Source organism: Panthera tigris, chromosome D1 (assembly GCF_018350195.1).
Source record: "Panthera tigris isolate Pti1 chromosome D1, P.tigris_Pti1_mat1.1, whole genome shotgun sequence".
In the NCBI taxonomy this organism is placed as follows: Eukaryota; Metazoa; Chordata; class Mammalia; order Carnivora; family Felidae; genus Panthera; species Panthera tigris.
The window spans coordinates 92412600-92430418 of NC_056669.1; the positions used below are offsets into that span (position 1 = coordinate 92412600).

Sequence of the window (17819 nt, forward strand, 5' to 3'; positions counted from 1 at the left end):
TATGCATCTGGTTCAAAAGGTCATACAGCTGAAGGACAGGTCTGTTTGTTTTCTGGAAGGAGAGGAGGGAGGTGGGAGGTGTAAAGTCACAGGTTGATAGAGGGTTTGCAACTTCTCATTTGAATGCAGGATCATTCCCTCGCATTCTGAGTCAGTGGTTTCTTGTTGAGAGAAGAGGGTTACAAACTGTAGAAACAATGGGTGCTAAAAAAAGAACAGAATGTAAGAATCTAGGAAAAGAAACACAAAGTACCCCAAAATATCGCAGATGCCTAAGCATGGCTATTTGAAAGGTAAGGAACTGGACATAGAATATAGATTTTAATTTAAAAAATTTAAGATATGCTACTGCTCAGGGTAGACTTGCTGCCTGCAAGGTAAAGGGCAAAGGGAATCCCATGTTATCCACGTGATCCAGTAAGCAGTCTGCATGACAGGTAGATGAGTGAGTTTTGCAAAGAGGAAAGCAAGGGGGCACCTGGGTGGCTCAGCTGGGTAAGCATCTGACTTTATAACTCAGGTCATGATCTCATGGTTCGTGGGTTGGAGCCCTGCATCAGGCTCCGTGCTGACAGCTCAGAGCCTGGAGCCTGCTTCAGATTCTGCGTCTCCCTCTCTCTGCCCCTCTCCCCACTCTTGCACTCTGTCTCATTCTGTCTCTCAAAAATAAATACGAAAGGTTAAAATTAAAAAAAAAAAAGAGGAAAGTAAGGCTGAGAGAGGGGCAGGTACCGAGAAGAGGAGGGAGAATAACAGGTGCTTCTGACTCAGTCCCCAGACCCCAGCCAAAAGCCTTTCCTCTTTCCATGAACTCACATCTATCTTACAGCTTGTCTTTTTTCATCTCCAATCATCTCTGCTACATGAGTCCAATTCGTCCATCTCAACTAAACAACGTCAGAAAGGCTAGGAGATTTGCTGAGTGATCTCTAAGTGTGAGGCCCTGCATTCTTCCAACAGAGCAAAAAGCTAGTTGAATTTTGATCCCATGTTTGTGTGGCTTCCGCATGGATTATCATTTGAACTATCATTCAATCGCTTCTCGGCCTTTTGGCTAAGATCAAGTGAACTATCGTTCAGACTTCGAGGAAATTACAACATGCATTGCGACCTGAAGCCTTTTTAAGAGACTCTTCGTTCAAAGTGAAACAAATCCCTCTCAGAGGAGGGGAGAGAACAGGTAATAAACTTTCCTTCTACGCCCACGCTGAAAGCTGCACTATACAAACAATCCTACATTCATCTAGACGGAAGGCGGAATACTGGCAACACGGTGAGCAGCAGCAATATTTTCCTCAAGTGCCCCGCCATGAATTGTAAGTGGCTGCTAACAAGGATCCTTTGCTCTGTGAGGATGTTCACTAATCATCCCTTCAGAGGTATGACTCTTGGTGGCACTTGGGAGGCTTATGTCAGTGAATCATAAGTTTTTCCTTTGGTCCGTTTTTCCCTTATCCCATTTGGTCAATAGGAGAACATACTGACGAACGATGAAGTAAGACCCAGCGTTAGTGTTTCCCTTGGCATTCTGGGAAATGATTTGTCGAGGGTGGCTGCACAAAACCTATTTGCTCAGCAAAGCTCACTTTAGCTGAGGACCAACAGCCATGTATACAGCAATGACACCACTGTTTGCTAACAATGCTAGTCTATTACACCAGATTGGACACATGGGCCAAAAAAGATGTGAAACATTAAGACACATTAGAGGGGCACCTGGGTGGCTCAGTTGGTTAGGTGTCCGACTTTGGCTCAGGCCATGAACTCGCAGCTCATGAGTTTGAGCCCCTTGTTGGGCTCTGTGCTGACAGCTCAGAGCCTGGAGCCTGCTTTGGATTCTGTGACTCCATCTCTCTCTTCCCCTACCCTGCTTGTGCTCTGTCTGTCTCTCTCTCAAAAATACATAAACATTAAAAAAAAATTAAAAAAATACACACTGGAAGTTTCAATTCTTCAAAAGAGGAAGGAAAAATAGTTCACATGGGAGCTCATAAATAGGTCATTTGCTTTAGAAATACTCAAAGCAAATTTTAATCTTCTCTTCTTCGACCTCTTCTAGGAATAATTGTCTTCTTTATCTGTACCTCCTCTCCAGGCAGCCTTTTCCTCTCTGCCTTGTGTCCTATTCCATGTAAAACCCCACATTTTAAAGACATTTAAACTTTTCCTTTTAATCTATAGTTAATATTAACCCCATCCTACATGTGTGCCAGGATATAAAAACTAAGAACACACACAAAATGAAAAGTGAGGGGATGCTTGGCTGGCTTAGTTGATAAAACATGCAACGCTTAGTCTTGGGACTGGGAGTTTGAGCCCCATGTTGGGTGTAAAGATTACTTAAAAATAAAATCTTTTTAAAAAATGAAAGCAGGAAAAAAGAAAACTGTCATATTTCTTCTTCCAATGTATTTTCCTTAGGAACTTAGCATTATCCTAGGGTTAGGGTGGTTTAGAGAACTTGATGCTCCCTGAGTTTTTCAAAGATAACCTACAAGGTTAAGAAGGATGTACCACTTACTTTGGACCTACCATGTTCCAGACAGTTTTACACTTACACGTGTGAATTTAGAAGTGACTCTTTTTTTTTTTAATATTTTTAAGTGTATTTATTTATCTTGAGAGAGAGAGAAAGAGAGGGTGAGCAGGGGAGGGCAGAGAGAGAGGGAGAGAGAGAATCCCAAGAAGACTCAACTCTATCAGTGTGGAGCCCGACATGGAGCTTGAACCCATGAACTGTGAGATCATGACCTGAGCTGAAACCAAGAGTCACACACTTAACTGACTGAGCCACCCAGGCACCCCAGAATTCACTCTTTAAGAGTGTGAACCATGGGAATGCAAGCTGGTGCAGCCACTCTGGAAAACAGTATGGAGGTTCCTTAAAAAACTAAAAATAGAACTACCCTATGACCCAGCAATTGCACTACTAGGCATTTATCCAAGGGATACAGGTGTGCTGTTTCGAAGGGACACATACACCCCCATGTTTATAGCAGTACTGTCAACAATAGCCAAAGTATGGAAAGAGCCCAAATGTCCATTGATGGATGAATGGATAAAGAAGATGTGGGATATATATATAATGGAGTATTACTCAGCAATCAAAAATAATGAAATCTTGCCATTTTGCAACTCTGTGGATGGAACTGGAGGGTATTATGCTAAGTGAAATTAGTCAGTCAGAGAAAGACAAAAATCATATGACTTCACTTATATGAGGACTTTCAGAGACAAAATAGATGAACATAAGGGAAGGGAGACAAAAATAATACAAAAACAGGGAGGGGAACAAAATAGAAGAGACTCATAAATATGGAGAACAAACTGAGGGTTACTGGAGGGGTTGTGGGGGGTGTGGGCTAAATGGGTAAGGGGCACTAAGGAATCTACTCCTGAAATCATTGTTGCACTACATGCTAACGAATTTGGATGTAAATTTTAAGAAATAAAAAATAAATTTAAAAAGAAAGAAAGAGAAAGAAAGAAAGAAAGAAAGAAAGAAAGAAAGAAAGCCAGAAGAAAAAAAAAAAAGAAGAGTGTAAACCAGAATGAAACTTCAGGGCCTGAATGAGTTTCAGAATGCAACTCAGAATATGATCAAAACCAACTTATGGTATCTTTCATTACTGTGATGTCAATCACTTCTTTTCAGTGACTAATAGCAATGGTTAACATACTCCTCTATAAACATGAACTACAGTAGGAGTTTCCCATTCAGATCCTGAGCAGTCGGGCATTGGCAAAGGACTCAGATTCATAGCTGGAACTGCCCTTGGAAGCATAAAATATCAGTGATGGGAGGGAAAGAGAAATCCAGCAAGTGTATCAATGTGGAAATGTGTATGAGGATGTTTTTGAAGTTCACAGATCAACATAATTTAAAGTTATTATTCCATGTTAAAGAGAAACATTCTCCACTCACAGAAAAAGAGACAACACAGTGGTAACACTTAATAACCAAGTCACTGACTTAATTTTCTCTTCAACTCTTGCTGCCTAGCAACTTGCAAATTGCTTTCTTATCCTACTAATTTGGGGCATAAGGTATGTGTGCAGTGTTTCCCTAGAAGGGGGAGGAAGAAAACTGACAGGGGGTGAGGAAGATCTGACGACCTATTGGCTGTGGGCTACAGGCAGCCACTGAACATTGACAGGGGTCCTGAAACCTCAGTCGGGATGACTTTATAGATGATACATTTAACAGGGGTTAGATGTATAGGAGGAGAAACAATCTTTTGTGAGAGGAAGGAACATAATGCATTTGTTTTAAGCAGGATGAATTTGAGATATCTATGGAACATCTACCTACAGATTGCCAAAAGTCAGATGGAAATAGGATTCCAGGGTAAGAGAAAGTGATAGCAATTACTGATAATCATTGGATGTCTTCAGCAGGTGGGTGGTAGATGAAGACAAGAGAATGAATAAAAAACAAATACTTAGAAAGAAATGCTCCTTTATGTTTCCTCTATGTAATTTCCATTCTTCTCTATTTAGTTTAATGACAGACGAATATGTACATAATAATTAACCATATGTCATGTAGGAGAGTGGAATGCCTCTTTACTTTAAAAGGATGTATTACACAATGTTCACACCATTTTATTGCAGTCATTTGCTTTCATGTTTGTTCCCTACCAGACTGTAAGACAGGTTATAGTGGCTGGCACCAAGTAGAGATCCAGTAAATATTTGTTTAAATAATGAATAAAGAAATGAATAAGCAAATGAGAAAAAGCAGGATATAGAAACTGGGTCAGAATCTCAACTCATGTGAAGCCATATATTCAGAGCTAACATTTAACTTCTGATTCATGATAACTTCCCAGGACAAAAATAACCAAAAAAAAAAAAAAAAAAAAAAAACCCACGAAAAACAAAAAAACAAAACTAATTTTACCAAGGATAGCTGTAAGACTACTCGTCATTTTAGGGGTGCCTGCGTGGCTCAGTCAGTTAGACATCTGATCAGATCATGATCTCACATTTCTGAGTTTGAGCCCCACATCGGGCTCAGTGCTGATAGCTCAGAACCTGGAATCTCCTTCAGATTCTGTGTCTCCCTCTCTCTCTCTGCCCCTCCCCTGCTCATGCTCTCTCTCTCTTTCTCTCAAAAATAAATAAACATTAAAAAACCCACCTATTCATCATTTTGAATACCATTGCACAACCATTTTTGTTATAATCATCAATAGCAAATGTAGTGTATATATGTGCATATATACGTACATATATACGTATGTATATATTTATCTTTTTTAAAGGTTTATTTATTTTTGAGAGAGAGAGAAAGTGAGGGGCAGAGAGAAAGAGAGCAAGAATCTCAAGCAGGCTCTACACTGTCAGCACAGAGCCTGATATGGGGGCTCAAACCCATGAACTGTGATGTCAGATCATGACCTGAGCTGAAATCAAGAGTAGGATGCTTAACCAACCAATCACCCAGGCACCCCAATATATACACATTCATCATAAACCATATAGTTAACCTGTGATATTAAAATCATATTTAAATTATAAATGTATTTTAAATGTATTAACTTATTAAATATGTATTAGATGCTAGATACTAAATCCAGCATATTTAATTCTCTCAATTATCCTAAGAAAAAGAAATTATTATATCTATTTTAGACACATATTTTAGAAATCGACATCTGTTGACCATTGAACAGCTTTTATACATGTTCAAAATGGAATATTCAATTTTCTAAATACGGCATTCAAGGCCTTATGCAAAATGTCTGCATATGTATACATACAACTTTCTCTGTGAGACAGGATAAATGAAATTTCCTATCAGGCCTCATGGCTTACTGAGGTAGAAATATCCTACTGCCAATATATAAAGTACATCGACTCAGAATGTAGTCTTGTAGGAACCAGGAGGGTGAAAATCACTCATTAGGAAAATTTGCTGATTAAATGCAATAATAGAGGGTTTTCAATTATTATACAAATACGGTTTCATTTTTGTTACTGCTGCACATTTGTGTTTTTACTCTTTGGAAATTGATTATTCATCAACCTCAATGCTCTGGAATGTAGCCAAGAACAATGTAGAAGGTAAACTGACAAATAAATCTTTCCAAGTCCATAAACTAAATATCAGCCCTCCTCTCTCAGGAGAGTCTTAGTCATCAGAGACCGCTTCTATTCCAGACACAATTTGGGCTGTTTTCATCACATCCTACCTGGACTACTGCAGCAGTTTCAAACTGGTGTTTCTACCTTCATTCTTTCCTACTTCCAAGCCTGTCTTCCCATGAACATCTACCATATCAACAACAAACTTAAACTTCCCAATGGCCTGTCATTGCCTACTGGATAAGGCCAACTTTTGCGTGCTTTAGAGGATTGTATGATAGAGACGCTGGCTATCCTTTGAGCCTCATCAATGCCACCATAAACCTGGATTTTGTCTGTCTTTTTGTTTGTTTTTTGTTTGTTTTTGTTTTTGTTTGTTTTCTGTCTTTTGATTCATTTTGGTCTGTAGTCATACCGAGCTTTTAAAAATTCCTTTATTCAACACTGTACCCTGTCAAAAATAAGGAACTTTCCTTCTGTAATTGCATCTGCTTGTAATGCTTGTTCTTTTTGCCTTGCTCATGCTAACTCCCTTTTTCAGGCTGATACTTCGTGATCAATTCCACTTGAAGGCCTGGACTGTCTTTCAGCCCACACTGAAGGGCTCTGCCTCTATGCATAGCAATAGTGTAGGTCACATTGGAACTAAATGATTGTTGAACCTGTGTTACATTTTCAATGTTTACCTCTGAAAAATAGTAAGCTCCAAGAAAGAATTATTTTGCTTTCGTCACTAACATACCTTAGAGAGCACAGTATATATAGTATGTTCAATAAATACTGATCAACTAATAAACATGCAGATATTTAGAAAAGGCAAGTACAGACTATGAGGGTCAGATAGCTGATCTTGATAGCAAGGAAGCAAAACCAGTATTTTTTAAGAGCAGACAAGAGAATGAAACCATCCAGCAGGCTAGGGTAAAGAAAATCTTCTTACTTCAATGGTTTTAGAAGTTTCGTGTACCATAATCTACCACAAGACATGATAGCATGATGACACAGGCCTTGAATTAACCATAAAACATCACGATTATTTAGCATTCCTTTTTAAATAAGAAAATAATTTTGAAATATAATTTTAGAGCTATTTCCATTATTCTAATTGTTAAAATAAAACAAAGTGTTCGTATTTCAAGAGGTATTTCAAGACATATTTAAGAGGCTGGTATTTCAAGGTTCAGTTACTTAGAAAATTAATTTATATGCTATGTCTTATCTAACAATATTAAGTAAATGAATAATAAGTGCTAATAACTGTCCACTTCTAAGTGGTAGGCACTGTTCTAAGCACTTTATACTTATACTCTCTTTTAAGTCTGACAGAAACTCTAGAAGACACATATTACTTACTACCCTCATCTTACAGATGAGGGAACTGAGGCACAGAGTTCTAAGGCACTTGTCCAAAGTCATACTGTTAAGAAGTAGAGGAAACAAGATTTAAAACACAGCTGTCTGATCTGGAGACAGGTCTTTTAAAGTACCTATTCGACAGCATTCTTTGAGGGTCTCAAAAACATTACGATGATTGTTTAACCAAAGTTTATCACTTTCTCACCTAACATTATGGATCATCTATGAAAGCCAGGGACTATGCTACTCACTGTGTATACATGCTCTCATTTAATCTTCAGAACAATCTTGTAGGGTAAGAATATTTCTTTCCAGCATATAAGTAACTAAATTAAAACCTGGAGAGCTGAACTCCCAAAGTCAAACTGTAGAGCGAGAACTGAACATCAAGTACACTGACTCCAAACACTGAGCCCTTAATTACACAAGTTTCCCTATATAAGAATACACTTTTACACAAGATCAACCTTGGTCCTATTGACATTTTGGTCAACAAGAAGCTGGACAACATGGCTGCCCAGTGCATTGAAGGATGTTCAGTACAGCCCTAGCATCTATCCACAAGATACTAGGAGCACCCTTTCTCCCAGTCATGAGGAGATAAACGTCTTCAGGTTTTGTCAAATGTTTTCTGGATGGGGAAACAAAATTGCTCTTGATTAAGAGCCACCACACTAGGTAGTAGATTCTTCCTTTGAATACTCGTGGATGAAAGCAGAACATATTCCTCCTGCCTTCTCTCTGTTTCCAGACTTTCTGACTACAGTACTTTTGATAAAACATACTTTCTTTATGCAAGTTAAAATACACACTTACGCTGACGTTTCCTTTGGTTGTCTTTCAGTTTAGTGGATTATCCACACATTTAGAAACCAGTGAGATACTTTATAGCAGGACAAGCCTCAGTTAACTTGAAGTAGGTCAACCAGTAACTTCTGGTCATGTGACATTGGGAAATTTATTTATCATCTCTCTAAGCTCTTTCCTAGAGTGAGGTTAATAATAGCCCCTTATAAATATGTAGGTTAAATGAACATATCCTTATAAAACAGTCAGTGCTTGGATCATAATGAATGCCCAATTAATGTTCATCATTACATTATATAATCATCACTATCCTCATCATCATTACTATTACTTGTGTTATTTTCATAGTTGGCTCTTTCTAATTTATCTTCAAAATTTCTGAGGCCATTGTAGTTGCTTTCCAAATTCACTGAAAATATTTATTTAGAGGTCATAACCTATGTCTACATGCCAAAGCAAATCCATTTTATGGATATAATTTAAAGTCAAAGAAGTTGAAAATCAAGGTAAAGAGAAAATTGTTGAGAGGAAATACTTGACAGTGAAAGCTCAAATTCTTAACTCTGTGGGTAAGACATATTAAATTTACAAATAAGCCACAAAGGGTGAAAACTGTTTTCACCATAAGAAGAATTTTCAAAAAATGGTGCAGAATTTTATTTTTCTATTCCTTACAAATAGACATGGTACCAATTTTTCAGTCCTTCACTGATTGTTTACAAGAACAAGAGTTTTAACAAAAACCTATGTACTAAATACAAAAAGAGAACATCTAGACTTTCTAGCAGCACGTCTTCTTTGACCCAGACCCATGTTCGTACTCTCAAGCGTAAACTTACCTGCATGGCCTTATTATGGCTTTTTTTTTTCCATTTTCATTTTTCCTGAAGGTTTAGATTTCTGCAGTTGCATATGCTTTGCTATTTGTATGGTGAATGCCAGAAAACTGTCTTGATATGCAGCCATGCCAGTCATAAATATTGGGACATCTATAAAGAACAAGTGCCCCGCAAAGAAAGAACTATGAGGCTGCACAGATTCATTCCAGCCTTCCTGACTCACAGCACAGAAAATTCGCTTCCTTCTGTGAAATAACTGCTATAAGGCCACGGGTTCAAGAAGAGAAAGTCTAAGACCCAGGCTTAGTTTCTAAACACATTTTGACCTTTATTTAAGAAAACAAAGCAGACAACATTAACACACACACACACACACACAACACAACAACACAACACAACACAAGGAACTTTTAAATCTTAATTATTTCAGATGGATAAAAAGAAATGCTCTAAAGAAAACATCAGTTGTTGGCTCAAGAAGCTATAGGCTTTGCCAAATCGTAATATAGCCCTCGATATTCCCCTGGAATTCTCATTTTCCTCATATGTCTCCCTAGCTTCCATAGAAGGCGTTAACTTTAAATATGTAAACTTTGTTATTTCAGAACTTGTGATACATCATTGACAGCACTCACCAGGATCTGTTAATTCTTTCTTTTATAGACACAGAGAAGATTCTATTTCCCAGCTCCCTCACCACCTCCACCCTCAGAGTTAGGTGGGGCCAGGTGACTTTTGACAAATGGATTATAAATAGAATATAAGTGTGTCACTTCTGCGGAAGGCAGAGGAATGCCCTGAACTATCTCCAGCTTGCTTCTCCCTGTGATAGCAATCTGGAAGCCACATGTTCAGAAGGCAAAGCCATAAGACAGAGGCAGACCAACCCTCTCACACATCACTTGAGGGTTAAAAGAGGCCCACAGTAGACTTAGCATGCACAAACAATAAAGTCGTGTTAATCCACTGAGATTTAAGGGTTGATCTGTTATCACAGCGAGTTTAGACAATCCTGACCAATACAGTTCCTAACATGGTTTCTAGTATTTAGTAAGTGCTTAATATGTAGCTCCTTAAAGAATCAGCATGCAGGGCTGAGATCACCATTTAGTAGAAACATCTAAATCTAGACATGGCTTATGAAGGAAAAAAAAAACAGTCATCTTGATTTATTAAAAAAATCAATTTCTGCATATTAAGCATGTAGAGACTATATATCAACCGTTATACAGCTCAGGGACTACCCAGCATGACTGCATATTGCTGACTAAGGAAAAGACAGGTCATGTTCATGTAAAAAGATTATTACCACCATAAAGTAGTCCCTATACGTTAGGTTAAAAATGAATGAAGAGAGTAATTTGGTTGAAGGGAACATATCTGTGACTTTTCCTCTTCCCACTTCTGCCTTTTATCTAAATGGCGTATCATATCATAGTTAAGCTACTTTGTGACAAAAAAGGATGTCACTTTCCTTGCAGCCACTATCATCTGCCATTTTCGGCATGGTTCTAGAAAGCAGGAGAGATCCAGGTTCTCCCTTCACGGGGAGTGTGAAGGGAGTATCTTCACGGGGGGAAGTATCTGCGTGACTATGACCTCTAAATAGACTTTCTCTTATGCTCTATTTGACCCTCTGGTAAAGTGGGCCCAATGATGACCTTAACACCGGGTCATGGCAAAATCAAGTAGCACATTGCATAATAAGAACCTAGCATAGGGTTTGCTACATTTTAGCACATAATAAATGTTGGTTTTATTTCTTCAGCTCCTTTTTCTTATTCTCACCTCCCTCTCTTTGGTCCTCCCCCTTATTTCCTTTCAATGTCTAGGGGTTTTGGGTTTGTTTATTTTGTTTTTTGTTTTGCATTATTTGTTTCTTTGTTGTTTAAACTGAAAAGCAAAGGCAGTGAATGCTAGATGATTCTCAAAACATCTCTCAGTATGAAATACCTAGGCCCTTGAAGTTTGCTTGTTACTGGGAATTTGGAATTGACAGCAGAGGCCACAAGAATGAAAACGCTATCCCACACCACCGGAGTCGGGCCTGAGCAGGCAAGCAGGAGCATCAAAGGTGAGGAAGCAATGCCAGAATGAACGACAAAGGGTGCAGTGACCTGTTGGCAGCCACAGCTAAATGGAGTTTTATAAAACTAGAGCCTCCTAGAGTCTCTGTTGTCTATATTTTCTAGATTTTGATTAATTCAAATGAATTTAAAACAAATCAACACTGGGAGGAGGTATATCACTTTGCCCACTGGGATGCAGAAGAGTCTGAAGTTTATATTGTTACAGAAGTTTCATGTTCATCTGGGCTCTTAAGAGAGTATCTTCAAAAGGTGGATAACAAGGAAGATGAAATGGTGTTTTTGAATATTTCCTTGTGCCTGTAAGCCAGTCTCAGCCAACAAGTGAATATCCAGTAAGAACAAACACCTCACACTGTAATTCCTCGAGTGGGCACTGGTCCACACTGTTTCCTGATATGTGCCTGAATACCTTTGAATTACGACTTCATTTCACCTCCTGACTCTGGCCCCACACTTGTCCCTGGATTTGATAATGGTGAACGTTCTTTGGTTTTTCTCCCTCTATCTACACTGGATTCTCAGACCACATTGACTACAGTGATCCAAGATTTACATCCCAGCTTTACATCCCCCATTCTACCCAGGCAATGGCACCAGCCAGGGCAATTAGGATTCAGAAATTGGTTGTAAAGTCACTTTTTTTGAAATAGCTAAGCACCAGCATATCAAAAAAAGAGATATGAAAGGCTCTTTATTATCAACCAATAATACTCCAAAGTAACTATCAGGGCAAAAATTCACTTAAAGAGAAATTTAAATTCACATAAATTAGAGCAGAGAGCATCTTTAACACATCTGAGTGTCAGAGTTGTAAAAAGGAAGCACCTAATGAGTCAATGAATCATGGAAATATATATACATATATTTAAATGTTTATTTATTTTTAGAGAGAGAGAGACAGAAAAAGAGAGAGAGGCAGAGAGAGGAGAGAGAGAGAGAATCCTTAGCAGGCTTCGTGCTGTCAGCTTGGAGCCCGACGTGGGGCTCAATGTCACCAATCACGAGATCATGACCTGAGCCAAGAGTGGGTCGTTTAACCACTGAGCCACCCAGGTGCCCCAGGGAATATATTTTTAGGCAATTTGGAATCATTTCTCTCTCGCCCATCCCTGATTCATGTATCTTCTAAAGTGTTGTGTTTCGATTGCCAAGGAGAGGTGTTTATATAAAAGGTGATCTTTTCTCCTGCAGATTCTAGGGAACTACACCCAGTAGGAAAAAACTGAAATTTGAGAGAAACACCAGCTAAAACACTACCGGACCTGGCTTCCCTCACCTCCAACAATCCCACATAAGCTCTAGGCTTTAGCCTGAATTCCAAAGAAGGACATCCAAACACAATCTTAGCACTGTGTTAGTTGAATTATACTGACCTATGTCTCTGCTTTTGCTCTCCACTTACATACCTACAATATGACAAAGACTTTGCCTCAAACTGATTTCTGGCCTCTATGTGCAAGTGACCATGATCTCAATTCTTCCTCCTTTACAATGTCTTCTGAATTCCCTCCCCAGCAGCACTGTTGCCTCTTTTTTTTTTTTTTTCAAATTTCATCGTGTTCTTAGCAGAGCTCATATTTTTCCTTAAATTCAAACTGCCTTGTATTTGCTTATTTATTATGCCTGTGAATAATGTCTAAATGTGAACTGACAATACCCGGGATCCCTTTCCTGATCCTCAGGCCCCCTCTCAGAGCCTAGCTCACCACTGTGTAACCTAGTTCTCCGTCAATGTGTGTGGAACTGAATTTAAAAAATAAAAAGAGGGAAACATCTTACATGCTTTCTCCCTGTTCATACTTCTGTTAGGGAAATGAGTGATATAAGACAATGTAAATACGCAGTGTGCCAGGGCAAAAATGAGATTTCAGACAACCAATCACATATCCAGAATTCCTATGGCAAGACCCAATGACCTCCACTAGATACAACCCGGTAAAGAAACCAAAAGCAAGTCAACGGCCTTCGTAATGTGTTGGTTCCCTCGATCTTCTTTATTGCTAACTGTTCTGTATATAAAACCCCTATCTTGCTACCGTCTTTCAGTCAGAAGCCCCAACCAGGAGAAGCAGAGTGCTTTCCCAACACTTAATAATAAAACCAGAAAGGGCTGAAGGCTCTTTTCTTGTGTGGCAAGGAGGAGGCACATCATTAGCCAGGCTGGATGGTATTCCCTTGATATATAAATCCCCCAAAATATGTAAACAATTTGATTTCTAGTAAAATACTTAGTTGACTTTTGGTTACACCTATGACTCTGATGGCATAGAACCTTGCTACTCAGAGGGCTGGGACCAGCAGCATCAGCAGCATCTGGAAGCTTTTTAGAAATTCAGACTCTCAGACCTCATCTCAGATCTAATGAATCAGAATGCGCATTTTAACAATATGCCCAAGTGACTCAAATGTACATAATATTTTAAGAAGCATGGACATCCAATATTCCAGCAGCAATATTTTACCTGCATCATAGTGGTCTCTGCTCTAAACCATGATTTGATTGTAAAAGTAAAATATTTTCTTCTCACACTCTCTCCTTCTCTACCCCTCACTCTTTTCTATACACCTGTCCATTTCCTTTAATATGCAGTATAAGAAAACATAAAGAATTTTTCATACTTTCGATTGTACACATTTCTTTCATATACATTATTCCATTTCATCCCTTTGATATCTCTGTAAACACCATCACGCGTAACTTGTCAAATGTCATCTTAGTAATAAATGTCTGACTTGCATGCCAATGTTGTAAAGATGCTTCCCCTGTAACCAATGAACTCCCTACCCTCAAAATTCTCTGCATTATAAATCGTACTTTAAAAATGAATTGAATCCACATATTCAACAGGGGAAAATGGATATTTAAAGTATCCCACAGAGTTTGGAAAGACTTGTACCTGATGGGGACCTTAGGGGAAACAGACAAAAAAAAGAGGACATTAATTTCTTGCTCCTCCCATTACCCTCACAACCCCCTGCCAAAGTCCATGGAGCCAAGGACTTGAAACACCAGGTGGGTCTTAATCTTGAATCTTTTGCCCTTGCCACTCCCATAACCCAGACTATCCTAAACAGACAGTAAACATGCACACTCTTGATGAAAGCTTTTATAGCTTCCATTACATAATGGATTTGCTGTCATTTTATTGAAACTGTGCATACTGAAGAAATGAGAGGGAAAAAAAAAGATCCAATTATTGCTTATAAGCAATGGAGTTTTCAATGAACCCAAACCAACTTGGGCATTTCTATCCTATAATGGCAGGACTTCCTGAGCAACCCTACTCATTGATGTGACTCGAAATTTCCAGCAATGAGTAAAACAACATAAGGCAATAGCAATAAAGAAACATTTCCTATAGTTTAATTAAGAAGTTGTCTGTAGTCTTAGGATATAATATAGTAAATTACCAACAATATTCAAAGCCAGGTGCACTTTCAAAATCTTTAGTCCAAATCTATGCCATGTACAGAGATAAGTATCTGTACATAATATGAAATTATTAACCAGATTTTAGCCTTCATCCAAATTCTTGAACACTGACATTTAGGCATATATTTATCATCATTTTTATAAGAGGCTCTGGATTATTACAAAATGGAAATCACACTGGAAGTTAGAAATCTAAAATTAAACATAAGTAGAATGTTACAATAAGAAGGAATTTTAGAGAGATCACATAGACCTATCCTTCATTTCCAATTTATAGATTCACTGAGAGGCCCGAAGAGGCCACACAACTTACCCCAAGCTCCACTGTTGTCTGTTACTGACTAGCTGAGTAACTCTGGGCAAGTCCCCTCTCTCTCAGCCTGTTTCCTCATCTGCAAAATGACATGATTGGACTAGATGATGTTAAGATTCCATATAGCCTGAAAAAGACATTTTTCTACAAGGCCACATCCTAGAATATCCACCCTTCAAAAGCAACATACAAGAATATGAAAAGATATTTAAATGGCACCGGGGGGGCCACTGATGTTACCATTTCTTGGTATTGTATCTCAACTTCAGACTTTAGAACCACATGGGTTGCATGGGTGCCCACGAACAGTAGGCAAACCAGGAGAGAACAAGTTTGGGCATATCCTTTGCCAGAAAAGTCTTGCAACTGAAAATCAGTCCAGGGTGAGGTTTTATCTTCTCCTCCCCCTTCTGAGGATCTAGTGACTTCATCTGTCTGGGCTCTGCCTCAGAGATTTCTCCTCAAGGTTCACTAGAGCCCTGGGAGTCTAGCCCTTGACCTAACCCCAGACAAAGATGTATTTCCTCCTGGAAGACTCCCCGCCTGGACGCGTCATTCATAATCAACCTTAAAAGAGACTTTAGGCTCCAGGGAGCTGCACATTTTGTCATCTTTTAAGCAGCTGTCTGGCTTTGGTCTGTAGTGAAACCTTTTTGTTTTATTACAATTTTATTCTGTTAGAAACAAAGAGTTGGTATGCTTAATTAAAAAAAAAGTAGGTTAAGCCTTTGAATGGAGGAGCTGCATGATCATTGGTCATGCTTTAGGTACATGTATTTATTTCCCTTCCCTCATTCTTATGTAGGGTTGTATCTTTGAAATGGCTTCTATTTTGTTCAAGTGAGTTTCCACCTTTCTCTTTTTATTCTTTTCATTATTGCTATTTTCTATGGGGCAATCACACAGCCAGGCAGTGGTTTAGGTTTTTAAAAGGGTATTTAAATATAACGACTCCACGAAGCAGAACCCAGGAATTATGTATGCAAGAATGGGCATTGCCAATATCCCTACCAATTAAGTCAATCATTAAAACTGAATTTAATTTATTGGGCTCATTTTAATGATATACACAAGTGAACCTGAAACCCTGTGTCCTATTAACAGTAACATATTTAAGGAAAGCTGGCATCTATATCTAAATCATTTTATACAAAATGTGGCCAACCAGGAGAGGAAGAATTCTATAAACTATGCCTAATCCAATAAATAACAATTATGTTATTATTAGCATTATTATCATCTATTCTTTACAGATTGCTTATTATGCATTGTGCACTCTTCTAAACAAGTTACATGATTACGTAGTTTTAACTTCACAGAAACACTGCAATATTAACTATGAAAAAAAGACATGTAGAGATGGGATGAAGCCAAACAATGGCCTCCGACAGTGTAAGCTTGTTGTAAAAGGATGATCCTAAACTGTTAACTGGCTATACTGGGAAAAACCAAGATTGGAAGGTACAGGGAAACCAAGTGTAGCTCAACTCCCATCTATGCAACCTGAGCAGCAGATACACCTGCCTATAGGGAGCGTGTTTATCCCTAAAGGTACTCAGCAACAGGGTTCTGTGACCAAGATCCCAGGGATGGTGTAGAAAGGGATTCCGGCAATGGATGGAAGCAGTGAACCAAGGATCTGCCAGCTCTAGAATTCTGGGTAAAAGTATATGGGGAATATATGAACACTGGGAGTATAGCTGTACAAATACATGAATGAATCAAAAGATAGGTGAACAATCTTAGATAATGATACTTTGTATGTGCCTCTCCTATAGCACTCATTCTATCTTGTGTGAAATCTATGTGTGTCCTTTCATCTTCATTTCCAGTAAACTCTAAGTTCACTGAATCATGACTTACCACATACTAAGTATTAACCTTTGGAAAAGTACTCATTTCCCTCTCCAGTAGTAATGGAACCTATCATACAGGATTGTCACAAGGAATACATTAGACTCTATATGGAAAGGAGTTAGCCTAGTGTCTAGTATAAATAGAGCTCTTAGTTATTGTTACTACCATTATTCTTGTAATTATTACTAAGCCACAGATGCATTTCTTAGGCCCATAATCTTGATTTTATAGTCTAATAAGTATCAGTCAATAACCAGTTTTACATTCCAATAGATCAATTAAAGCAACACGATTTTACCTGCCAACCTGCCAATATAAATTTTCCAGGGAGGGGGAATCAAACCCAAACCACCCAAGAGTTCATCAAAGAAGCAACTCAATAAAATGTTTTCACCATGCTTCTCTCTTAAATACCAAGAGAATATGGAGTGAGGAAAAGACAAAATGAAATATTTTATTTCAATCTGTTAAAAATTATTACTGTTTGATGCTTGTTGTATGCATGACAAATGAACATACATTTCTCTCTTTATGTGGTGAAAGAACTGTTACATGCCTTTGCAATTTATTAATGTTGTCTTCAATTTTCCTATGAAATTAATATCAAATTCATTTGAATGTGGCTTCTGGAATAATAGCAAGATGGACTTTTAAATTGCATGTGCTCAACTGGTTTAAAAAGGCAAATTTCCATACTTTAACTTTATTTTTTAATATTATTCAAGCAATTTTAGCAATGGGGCTCTTTTTTTAAAAAAGTATCTTATGCCCCCACCCCCCCATAAACTAAGGCCTTCAAATACATATCATTGGGTAAGAAAATACTTCATTCTTCAAGGAAGTCCTGAAGTACCTTCCTAGAATTTTTAAAGTAGTTATAAAGCTAGCCTTCAAATCCAAACACCTTATATTATTGATGAAAAAACTGAGTCCCCAAAAGGGAAGCTGATTTCATCATTTACAAAACTAGTTAGTGGCAAAACTTAGAATCCATGATTCATTCGTTCATTCATTTCATGTTTATTGAGAGTTTT

General features: G+C 38.2%; 1 protein-coding gene across 3 annotated transcripts in view; it reads right to left on the reverse strand.

Annotated features, from left to right (window-relative positions):
- The window catches only part of LRRC4C (leucine rich repeat containing 4C), a 163759-nt gene that overhangs the window by 97831 nt on the left and 48109 nt on the right, over window positions 1-17819 (reverse strand). Inside the window, exon 1 of one of the 3 annotated variants that reach the window (XM_015537521.2) lies at window positions 14929-15000. The exons of the other annotated variants lie outside the window; for them this stretch is intronic. The gene's annotated coding sequence lies outside the window, so the exon portion shown is untranslated. Of the gene's footprint in view, window positions 1-14928; window positions 15001-17819 lie in introns of those variants that run through there. 3 annotated transcript variants of the gene reach the window in all.